At 40.1% G+C, this 12,517-nt stretch overlaps 1 protein-coding gene across 1 annotated transcript in view; it reads right to left on the reverse strand.

The window, feature by feature from the left end:
* Positions 1–12,517, reverse strand: part of CDH2 (cadherin 2) — a 209,086-nt gene that overhangs the window by 12,861 nt on the left and 183,708 nt on the right. The window lies entirely within an intron of this gene.

Consider the following 12,517-nt stretch of genomic DNA (forward strand, 5'->3'; position numbering starts at 1 on the left):
TCTCAGAAATGTGTTGTTTCTTTATCTAAAAGGTATAAAAGCTTCCCACTCTGCACACTTTGGGTCTTCATTCTCTTGCAAGGCTCCCACGAACATATTTAAAAGTTTAATGTGTATGCTTTTCTCTGTTCATCCATCTTTGCTAGTTTAATTTTCAGACCCTGAGAGGGTCAAGGAAGCCTTTTTTTCTTTCCTACAATGTCTTTAACATTAAAATTAGAAAAAAAAAATGATGCTGATGTGTTTTCCTTAAAGAAAGGCATTAGTTCACCGAGGTTACAATCTCCACTCGTCCTTCCTTTCAGCGGTCTAGAGTTGGCAAATTATGACAGTGAGCTTCATGGAACCCATTTCCTATTTTTCTCAAAGAATGACTTTTACTTTTGTAAAAGGTAATCTGAAGCAACACTAACAGCAAAGGAGAATATGCCACAGAAACTATACGTGGCCTACAAAGCCTTATATCAAGCCTTCTACAGAAAAAGTTTGCTGATCTCTGGTCCCATGGTGTGAGGTGAGGGGGAGTAGATTCTCTTCTAGGGCAGCGCTCTGGGAGTGTTCCAGAAAACCAGCCTGCCCACTTTCAGACAGACAGAACACTCATGAAGAAGGATGCTCTGAGCCCCCCAGTTTGGGCCCTCAGAACTATTTTTGGCTTTAGCATAAGCCAGTGAGACAGGAATAAAGAAACGGACTATAATGTGGAAATGCATCAGTATTTTGGGTTTGGGCAAATACTTTGTAGTTTTCAAGCTCCTAAATTCTGATGATAGAAGATTCTACAATTTAATGTGGGTATTTACAGAGAGTGCAGACTTTCTGGGACTCTTCATAGTTCAGACTTCATCTTTTTGTCTAAAACCAGCTTGGCACCATCTGAAATATCTCTACAGTGGTTTTGATTTATTCAACACTTGAATACTCAGCCCGTATTGGCACTAGCCTTACATGTGTTCCCTCACATCATCCTCTGATCAGCAATGATCCATTGTCAGCTTTATCATCCCCACATAAGAGTTGAGATGGAATCTCAAATAACCCAAGTAACTATATTCTTGGTCCCAAATCTACTAAGACTCAGAGACAGGGCCTGACTGACGCATGTGAGCCTTACTTCAAAGCCTTGCTCTTTGACAGTCACCTAGGAGAGTGAGTCAAGTCCAAGTTCTGAGGCCGGAGTTAGAAAGTAACAGATTAGGGACACCTGGGTGGCTCAGGTCATGATCCCAGTCTCCTGGGATCCAGTCCCGCATCAGTCTCCCTGCTTGGGAGCCTGCTTCTCTCTCTGCCTCTGCCTGCCACTCTGCCTGCTTGTGTGTGTGCTTTCTCTCTCTCTCTCTCTTTATCTCTCTCTCTGACAAATAAATAAATAAATAAATAAATCTTACACACACACACACACACAAAAGGTAACAGATTAGATAGATTGAATATGGAGGGCCAGGAGAGCTGAGACACTCTCCTCCTGACTCCCGTCCTGGAAACAACTCCTTACCAAGAGATTCAGCTAACCTAACCACTGAAGGCACCGAGGAAAAGCTCTTCCTCTCAGAGGATGTATAAGGGGCTACAGGACGTGAGGAGACAGGTATGCAGGGCAGGACAGGCCATGTAAACTTTGTATATTGCAAAGTACAAAATGCTCAAGGAGAAAACCTGTGTGAGGTTTGAAACTTGAACAATCTACGTGTGTGAGAGAAAAGACACTTCTGGGATTATCAACAGCATAAGCAAAGATATGGGAATGCTGTTTTCTTGTCAGGATAGAGGACTTCAGACTCTCCATATAAAACCTGAGTGAAAACAGCTCGATAGTTTACAAATGTGCTCCATTTTAAATTTTACGGGATTTATGAGCAATTTATAGACTATCTTGGAGACATACAATGATATAACAGATGTGAAGGCCTTTGAAATGCTAAAATCCTATACAAAATAAACACAAGGATTTATTTAGAGAACTCTGGATGCTTACACACCAGAAACATGTTTTCCCAGGTCATGTTTAACTGCATAACTCCCAGGTATAATAGAGTGGGATTAAACCATGAATAACTGTGTCTCCTGACTGTGACTGAAGCTTTACATAGGAAGGGAAAAATAGGTTGTAAGTATACTGATAAGAGTTAATAAATATTTTTATGCTGAGGATGTAAAATATTTTATAAAAAGTCTGAATTACATGAAATTAAATAATTGAGTCTTATGGTTAAGGACTGTCTTTCACCTGGTGACAAACCCCTTGATACTCAGTATCTTGTATGATAATTCTGTATAGGAATTTTCTGGGCATAACTAGAGACAAAAGAAGTAAACGGGCTTTGCTCATGCTATTCCTTACTTGGAAAGAACCTGTGGTCCCTGATTGCTTATATAGCTTCCACTATACCCAATGGTTACAAAGGTGAATGCATTTTGACCGGCCAGCAGAGCCTTAAAATTTTTCTAATAAATTGCCAGAATTTAGACATAGGGATAGTTTACCTGAAAATGGGATGATCTGGCAAAATAGAGCTTAAATTCTGACATAATTTGTTAGACCTGACTGCAGCTATCTCCTCTGGACCAGGACAGCATCTCCACCTGGCCTGCTTCACTTATTAGGGATATATATAACAGCATATTAATTTATAGGTTTTTTATCTTTCTTTTGATAGCCTTTTCCTACCACCTTAAGAACCAGAAAGCAGGAATAGCCTTCAAAGGTTTGTACTGCTGTTCCGTCCTTTCCACCATCAAAATGGCAAGCCTGTGGAAAGCACTCATTAAAAAATGTGTTGAATAAAGTCTTAGCGATGATATTCATGCCAAATGTTCAAAAGAGCAACCAATTTAAGAAACGTGCCTTGGATCGCATTCTATTCCATCAGTACACAATGGGGAGGGACAGAAAGACCCTCCTGCCCCAAGTCCCGTCACTGAGATTCATTGCCCTGGTGAGTCCCCCACAATGATGGAAATGTGTCATGTTCCTCAGCTGTGATGGTATCAAAAAAAGAGGCAGAAAACCACTGATTTATGGGAAGTTAGAAACTGGCTTAAAATGGGTGGCTTAACCCTTCTCTGTGATGGTTTCTCCTGCCTATTACAAGCATGGAATATAAAAAAATCTGATAATGCTAAGGAGTGCGCAGAAGTGTCTTCAGGTCACAGGGACGGGTTTTTCTGTCCACATCCATCTGTGTTATATGGCAGAGGTCCTGACCTCAGGGTCCAATTTTAAGCCTTTTGATAAGGGGTCACTCTGTGCAAACCTCCTAAATTATACATCTTTACAATCCCATAGTACTTTACTTAAACACACAAATTACAACATGTAGGATGAGAATTAGAAAGACAATTACAGAGACTGAAAACATCCTCAAGGTCATTGGGTTCATGGTCTTACTTCTGAAGATTACAAAGAAACAATCCAAGAAGAAATCTTTTATTTTGATCCTAAACCTCTCTAGAGAACAAGTAGATCTGAAAATTCTCTTATGATTGTCAACCTTTATTTGCAATATTAACTTCCTGAAAAAACTGAATTTTCAAATAAAGGCCAAGGAAAATCTTGTTTTAAAATATTTGGAACATACATTATTTGGTAACAACCATTAGAAGTAGGCATGGAATTATGGTTTTTATTATATTAACATTGCAATTAACTAATTTTTTTTGTCCATCTAGGATTTAAAATATCTTAAGGGTGATACAATTATGGGAGAGTTACTAAAAAGTTAGTTAGCAGCTAACTCTGGTTTTGGCTTTTCTTGTTAAATTCCACTGACTTGCAATGATTTATAATTGGTTCAGTAAAGATACCACGAATCTACCCTAAGGCATTGGTTATGTTTAAATAAATTAAAATGCTGCATCAGTATAGATAGAATTCTGGAACCAAGGTAAAAATTTCAGGGAGCTTAAAAAAAAAAAAATCAGAAGCTACATTGCTAGCAGCATCTATAGAATTGTGCAATTAAATCTGGTTTAGAGAGTGATGAAAACACTCATTTACTGTTTCACAAGTATTTAAGGAGAGCCTACTGAGTGCCAGATGCCATTTTCAGCTCAGGGTATGTATGAAAGAAGGAAACCAACCTTCACCTGGTGCCCGTCATCTGTCAGGAATGACACTGCATGCTTTCTCGAGTGATAACCTCACGTACTCTGAGCACAAATCCTTCCAAGTGTGTGTTGTTCTATCCCATTGATTACCATAGGTCAGAGAGGTTAATGATTTGCCCAAGGTCACAGACTCAGGTAGGCAATGTGGAAGGATAAAACAAGAGACCACCAGAGCAAGCGAAATTTAAAAAAAAAGCTCTATGTATCATTGATCATTGCCCCAGGGGCCATGAAGACATGCACAGGACAGTTTGCTGAGGTGGGAAACATGAGGGGGTTTCCCATGCTAGAAGAAGCGTTCAGGGAGGTTATGCTAAGTAAGCTAACTAGGCGCTGGGATCTAGCCCTCTGGCCTGTGCAGTTAGTTCAACCGTGCCTCGTTGAGTTTTAGTCAGAATTTAGGATTCTTCATTTAGGATTTAGGTCTGACATCAGGAGGGCCTGTGCGGAGAGCGGGAAGGGAAGCCCTGAAAGTTCCCGGTCGTTTATCAGCTTCCACTGGGGAGAAGAGAAAAGGAACACAGCAACCAGCGTCCCTATCTCCTAAGCAAGGGCTGGTACAAGTGGAAAACTTTCCTTTTATAGTAGCAAAGGCAACAACTTTCAAATTCCCATATAGATAAGGAAAACATTTCTAATGTTTCGAGACTGAGTGACTGAGAGAAGTAAAAATACTAACATGAAAGTAAATGGACCAAATTCTGAAGGGAAAAAAAAAAAAAAAGAAAGTTATCTGGAAAAAAAGCTGACTGTGGCACAGGCAAAAACTCTTCAGACAGACACAAAAAGGAATGGAAGATGGAAGAGAAGAACATTATTATCTCACCCTCTATAGCTCCTGGCATTAAAATAATTGAATAAAATAGTGATAAGGTGTCAACACATTAACATACCACTGCTGACAAGTCAGTCAAATACCCTTGCAAGCTTTATGTAAATGATGATACTCCATGATTTTCCTCCACAGCGAAATATAGTTATGATGGTAACTCCCTACCCAGGCGAAATGATGTGGAAGACTAAGTAGATTCTACAGATTACGAAAGCCCTCGAAAACAAAAGATTTGCTAAAAGCTTTTCTGGTTTGAATCATGAGCCTTACAGAGATAAAATAACTTGGGGGACAGCTGAAGGACTTCTATTCTCTGCTTTCATATACATCGTAATTTCACTAGAGGACTAGTTTCCCATTTCCCACCAGGAACATAGCCCTGTCCCCATGAAGAGGGAACACATTCATTGTTTCTGCCTCATGGTTTACTGTTAAAGCTGCCCTGCCACAGCTTCTTTCAAAATTCTCTCAAAATTCATCTCCAGAATTTTGAATGTGTTGAAGTTTCACTCTTTGGTGCAAAATGATGATTCTGTTGTAGAAAACTGACATTGCTGAAATTTCATCACAGCTTAGTCCCTATTGTAAAATTATGGCATATCTCTTGGAAAGATGTTGCAAATCCCGCTCCATTAGATTTGATTCAACAAATAGTTTTCCGGAGAGTCTCTTGCCTCACAGACACAGTTGCCCATAGAGCTCTCAGTCTGGTGACTTTTAAAAGAATGCATTCAAAAATGATGAAAACTAATATAATGCATATATAATTACAAAAATATGGGAGGGGAAAGTGTGAGCTGCTGGAGGAATAAAGGCTGTGGCTGTGCGGGGCCTGGAACACGGAGCAGAGGAACAGGGCTTCAGAAAGACGACATTGCTCCTGAAATCTGACATTTATTTTTTTATACTAATGTTTGTCATTTCCCACCCTTTCAGTGCAATTCAGTTATAGCCCTATACTTCTTAACCCATTCAAGCATGTCTGTCTGGGAGACACACGGTATGCTTTCTAAATCCGTCTTCAGGCCATGCTCTCACCTCAAGCTCCAAATTCTGACAAAAAATACGAATGTCACCATTCAGACAAGATCAAAGCCATTCGATGTTAGTCTGACCTAGTATTCTATCTTGGAGGAAACCTAAAAATAGGGAGGATTTGGTTGGGAATACGGTGACAGAGCCTCAAAAATCCTTCTCCACTTTAAGTCACATTGTTTTAGAATTTCCTAAGGAGAACTAATCATTGCTTAAGATAAACGTACACAGCAAGGGAGTGTACTACAATGACTGCAAAAGATAGAGTCTGAAATCAAAATGCCTTGATTGCAAACCCTGACTTTATCATATCCAACTGGATGACCTTGGGCAGGTTCCATAAAGGTCCTGTGCTATCCTTAAGTGTTCAAACTTCAGACAAAATGCTAATGAGGGCTCCATACCCTCTAACCTCTCAGGGGTTTAGTTAGCAAAACTTTTTTAGTAAGGGCCAGAGAGTACACATTTTAGTATCTTTAGGCCCTATAATCTCTATTATAGGCTCTCAACTCTGCAGCTACCACATAAAAGTAGCCACAGATAACACAGAAACAACGGACAAGGTGCATACATGGTTGTGTTCTAACACAACTTTATTTATAAAACCAGGCAGTTGGTGGATCTGGCCAGGTGACCAAACTTTGGCAAATGCCACTTAGTATCTTAGCTTCCCCCGCCCGCCCCCAACCCCGGCCAAGGCACAGTGTTAACACACAGCTGGCATTCAAAATCCTTACCACTAACCTGGCGATTCACAGACCTGTACCCCTGGGGATAAAAATATATGTGTATAAAAAATAAAAAATTTTAAAAAAACATTAAAAAAAATCCTTATCACTGTTATTACTCGGATATTGGGAACTTTCTATTCCTCTAAAACTGAATCTAATAAACTTATGATTAGTCAGGAAGAATGAATATTAAAATGAATTCCAGGAAACATTTTGTTCCTTCACACAAAGTGACAAATAATAAATAAAAGGTCGGGTGCAAATCACATGCACATTAAAAATACTTCATACCCGGTGGGGAATGAACGGGCCCAGACCAGCTGAGAATATGCCGCTTGTCGCCTGCCGATGTGTGTCACCTGCCGGTTATAGTTTTGAGAAGAGCTAGCACAAAGGGAATGACAATGTACTAATACAATCCCTGGTGAAACTCCTCTCGTGAAACCAGTATCAGCCTTTGCATAACTAACATATACATATACATATACATATACATATACATATACATAACTAACATTTGCAGGTGGGTATACGTAGACGAATAACTGGAGAACGTAACAAGAGTGTGCTTCAGCCAACAATACAATCTCCACAGTTGTGGAATGGTCTCCATAGTTGTGTCCAGATTCAGCCATCTGTCAGTTTGCTTACACAGCAGAAAGATTTTGTAAAACAATTATCTCGGAGAATCAAATATACTATGGTTAAATTATATAATTTCATTCTCTGCTTGAGTCAGAGGGCCTGGGTTGGTTGCCCACACCAGGGCTGGATCCTGAGATTGGCAGGAAGTACATGGAGACAGATCTCCCCACCGCCCCACCTCAAGCAAAGGTCCCTTGACTTGGGGAGTGGCTCCTTTGCTCTCAAGGGGCTTTCTTCTACCTGTACCCCATCCCTCTGTCTAGGCATCCAGCCTGGATTTAAAATTTTAGCTCCTATCATCTAGATTGTATACTTGGATTTTTTTTTTTTTTTTTTTTTTTGGGTAATAACTTGCTTGCTGAGATTGCTTCTCCAGATTCTGACTTTGTTAATGTCAAAATGTGCTCCATTTTGAAAGCCATGTTTAAAAATTAAGTGAGTCTTACTCTTTCTCTGTTCTAAAGCCGGATTACCAGTGGTCTTCTAACAAACCATGGCTAAAGGCCCAGCCTCACTGGTCTTGCCAGTATCACCTGTATGCTACAAATCAGCAACACCATATACGACATCCGTCATATGACCACTGGCAAGTGCATTAGGAGTTTGGCCTCAAGTCACATGGACCTTGGGTTCAAACACTGGACTAATAGCAGTGTTTACTGCACAAGGTAGTTGGGAAGATTATAAACGAAATGCAAACTAAGGGCACAGCACAGAGCCTGATACAGTGTAAGTATGCCCTCCCTGGTTTTTGTGAGCCTTACGTACAGCCTCTCATTTTTATGAGTTATGCATCTCCTGTGTCCCCTGTGAGCCCACCTCTTTCTGGCATATCTGCAGCAGTCACAAAAACAATGCACATGAGCTAGCATTCTACTGTGGGAGGGCCCTAGGAGGAAACTCCTCTCAAAGAACCTCAGAAAAGATTCTCTAAACTTAAGTACACTACAAAGAAACAAGTCATGGGAATAAGGCACAGTATATGGAATACAGTCAGTGGTATTGTCACAGTGTCCTATGGTGACAGGGGGCAGCTTCGCTTGTGGTGAACATAACTTAACATACAGACTTGTTGAATCACTAGGTTGTACACCTGAAACTAATGTAAGATTGTGTGTCAACAGGAAAAAAAAATAAGACTGTATAACAGAGAGTCATATGTAAATTATGGAAAATAGAAATAGAATGTATTTCACAAAGCTGCACTTCTCAGGAACTGACCATAATTTTAAGATTTAAAGCATTTGCATCTTGTTTAGAAAATGGAATAGTGGGGTGTCTGGGTGGCTCAGTCATGAAATGTGTGCCTTCAGCTCAAGTCATGATCCTGGGGTCCTGGGATGAGCCCTGCCTCCCGCTCCCTGCTCAATGGGGGAGCCTGCTTCTCCCTCTGCCTCTCCTCCTCACTCATGCCCTCTCTCAATTAAATAAATAAAATCTGTTTTGAAAAAGAAAATGGAAAAATCTTTGGATTAAATTTACTTAGAAAGTAAGAGTATAATATAAATGGTTTAGTTTTTCTTAAGGAAGAAAAAGTAAAGGAGAAATCCCACCAAGCACTTTAATGCAAATCTTGATGAATTCAGTTGGAGAACAGATGCCACTTGATAGGAAGACATTGTAGAGGGATGGAGTGAAAAAGAACAAACAGTACAACTCAGGGTCAGGAGGCCGGCCTGCAGACGCATGCGCACAGGGCTGCCGGGCAGACGCCCACGCTCAGAACCACCTGCTTCGTGGTAAGTGGACCTCTGCAGTGCAGTGGAGAAGGGTTATCTTTTTAGCAGCAGGGCCCGACATCATGGGAGAAAACAAAAAAGAACTCTGATAAATATCTCATAGCAAATGAATAATCCATTAGAGAGATCACAGACTTAATGTGATAGGTAAAAGAATAAAGCTTCAAGAAGACACTATGAAAATTTTTGTTTTTCTTTAATTTTTTTAGGGGGAGAATTCATTACATAGATGTACTAACACAAATGGAATAAAACTGTTATACTGGACTTCATTAAAATTAAAAATTTTTGTTCACCCTAAGACACCATGAAGAGAATAAAAAAGCAAGCTATGGGTTGGGAAAAGATATTGACCATACATTTATCTGACAAAGAAATGATATTCATAATATAGAAGGACTTCATACAAATCAATAAGATAAAGACAGACAACACTAATATAAAAGTGGGCAAAAAAGCCAAACAGAAACCTTGCAAAGATGTCAAAATGGGGGGCACCTGAGTGGCTCAGTCGTTAAGCGTCTGCCTTCAGCTCAGGTCATGATCCCCTGGACAGGGTCCTGGGATTGAGCCCCACATCGGGCTTCCTGCTAGGTGGGAAGCCTGCTTCTCCCTCTCCCACCCCACTCCCCCTGCTTGTGTTCCCGCTCTCTGCGTCTCTATCAAATAAGTTAAAACAAAAACAAAAAAAGATGTCGAAACAGTACATGAGTCAGTAGGAACATACTGAGATACATGCCATCAGAGTAGCTGAACCTGAAAGACTGGAAAAAGCCAAATGCTAGTGAGGATGTAGGGCCACTGGAATTCTCATGCACTATGGTGATGAGGGGAGGGGTCAACTTTGGAAAACTGGCAGGCTTGTGCTAAAGCTGCCCACAGACACCTTCTAGGACCTCGAGATTTAATCCCTATGCACATATCAACAGAAATGCACCAAACCCTCCCCGCACACAAGAATGTTCATAGCAGTTTTATTCATAATAATGCAACTGCATGAACTCAGTCCAAGCATAGTAGAATGGATGAAGAAAATGTGGCTAATTCCTACAACAGAACACTTTTCAGCAACTATAAAAATGAACTGCTTCTGTATATAGCATGGATGAAACTTACCGATATAAGTTGAGTAAAGGAAGCCAGACACAAAAAGGACCTACTGTATGACATCCATTTACATAATGAAATCTAAAACCTGGCTATGCTGTTCTATGATGATAGAAATAAAAATACTAGTCACTTTTTGGCAGAGGGCATACTTCCTGGCAGGGGATACAAGGAAGGGTCCCGGGGTGCTGGAAATGTTCTTGCTGATACGTATGGTGGTTATACTCTTAAACCTTACAGGAAGACTTCTGCTTCCGGTTGGGTTGTAGAAAGTCATGAGGCTATTATTCACATTCTAATGCAAAGAACAAGCCAGATAAGTGACCAAATCACAGATTTTTGAAGCCATAACTGAGAACATAATGAGGCTAACTGAATAAAAATAAAGAAGCTAACAAGCTCTAAGAGAAATAAGACCCATAACTGCTTTTATCTCTGGAGGAGGAGAGAATGGAAGAAGAAAGGAATCTGTCATTAAGGAGGTCCAGGCTTCCAGTCACGGAACGAGTAAGTCACGGGGATAAAAACCACAGCGTAGGGAATATAGTCAATGATACTGCAGTAGTGTTGTATGGTGACAGATGGTAACTACACTTGTGATAAGCACAGTGTAACATAAAGACTTGTTGAGTCATTATGTTGTATATTTGTTGAGTCATTAGTTTCATTAAGAAACTAATATAACATTGCATGTCGACTATATTTCAGTAAAAAAGGGAACACTACTGCCAATAAGGAAAATATTTTTAGAAACTATGTCTTGACCCCAGAAAAGTAGAGAGGGGAGCATAAGGACAAATCACTAGACTTGCAAGGAAACTTTAGTGGCCATGTGTGGACAAGCCTGATGGATTTGCATCTTGAGGGAGTGTATACTCACCATCAACTCTTTCCCACAACCCTCTATCTGCTCCCTAAGGGACTGCACCAAAGGGCCAAAGACCTGTCATGCCAAGGAGGAAATCTGGATTTAATAATTTCCAAAGAGCTGCTGGGGTTGTGAAGCCAGAGACAGGATGTTCATTAGGATGCTATTACAGGACAGTGATGATTCTGATCTAAGTTAAGTTGAGGCAGTGGCCTTGGTGATGGAGATAAGCAAAGGGATTTATTTCATGAACCACTTTACATATAGACAAAACCCTTGTTGGTGTAGCATTCCCACACTGCATTTGTATTCTGCTATTATGAAGTAAGTCATAGAATGAATAAAAAACCCATTACGTAATTTTGTCACAATTTTGTTTTCAATTATTTATTTATTATTTATTCATGTTGATAAAAGACCAGTTTATTTTGCTTCTTAATCCACCTGGCCTTCTCCTTCCCTTAGCCCTGTCACCTCAATCTATCCTTTCCAATTTTTTAAAAGACTTATTTATTTGAGAGTGAGAGCACATGTGGTGGGGGAGGGGCAGAGGGAGAGGAAGGGAGAGAATCTCAAACTCCCAGCTGAGCCCAGAGCTCAAAGTGGGGCTTGATCTCAAGACCCTAAGATTATCAGCTGTACCAAAATGAAGAATCAGATGCCCAAATGACTGAGTCACCTAGGCACCCCAACTTGTTTATAGTTTTCTATAATGAGAATTACAAAAAGAAATCATGACAGAGAAACCAAGATGGACAGAGGCTTTTGATCTAGTTGAGCATGGCTTCAAAGAATCAAGAGGCTAGCTACCAAAAGGAGCTATAGGAAAACCAGTACTAAATAAAGAAAATTAGACACAGAGGACAATATAGAGAAAGTTCCAGAAAAATCTTTCAACTCTTGGGGAAATGGGTAGAAAACAAAACATTTGTGCCTAACAGCTTATCTGGGGTCAAAGAAAATTTCAAAGGTCAGTAAAAGAAGAGGCTGAACATTTATGAGGATGACTTTAATAAATCTTGCAATAGGTAAGTTTGACTTCTTGGATCTCAAGAGTTAATCTAAGTGGATAAAGTCAATAAAGGCAGTCAGTCTTACCTAAAATAACGACAACAATAAAACCTCATCCAACCCTTTTGCTCAAAGGAATTGGTGGGAAGGAGGGAAAAGGAGAACAAGCTCAGGTAACACTGACTGCCCTGGCCCAGACTCCCAGACGTTGGGAATGATCTCGGTTCTTGCCTCTGGACCTCTAATTTTAAGAAACACCCAGTTAAGACTGGTAGCCTTCCAGTTATTACTATTTCTACTGAAGCTTCATGGGGTTGGGTTTAGATTTATGCCTAGAAAATTATGCACAATGACATGAAAAATAAAATACCGAAAGTAGAAGATTTATGAGATAATGTGATCAATATACGTTTGCTGATCCTGAACACAGCTCAGGAAAGTG

The sequence above is a fragment of the Mustela nigripes genome, chromosome 8 (genome assembly GCF_022355385.1).
Source record: "Mustela nigripes isolate SB6536 chromosome 8, MUSNIG.SB6536, whole genome shotgun sequence".
In the NCBI taxonomy this organism is placed as follows: Eukaryota; Metazoa; Chordata; class Mammalia; order Carnivora; family Mustelidae; genus Mustela; species Mustela nigripes.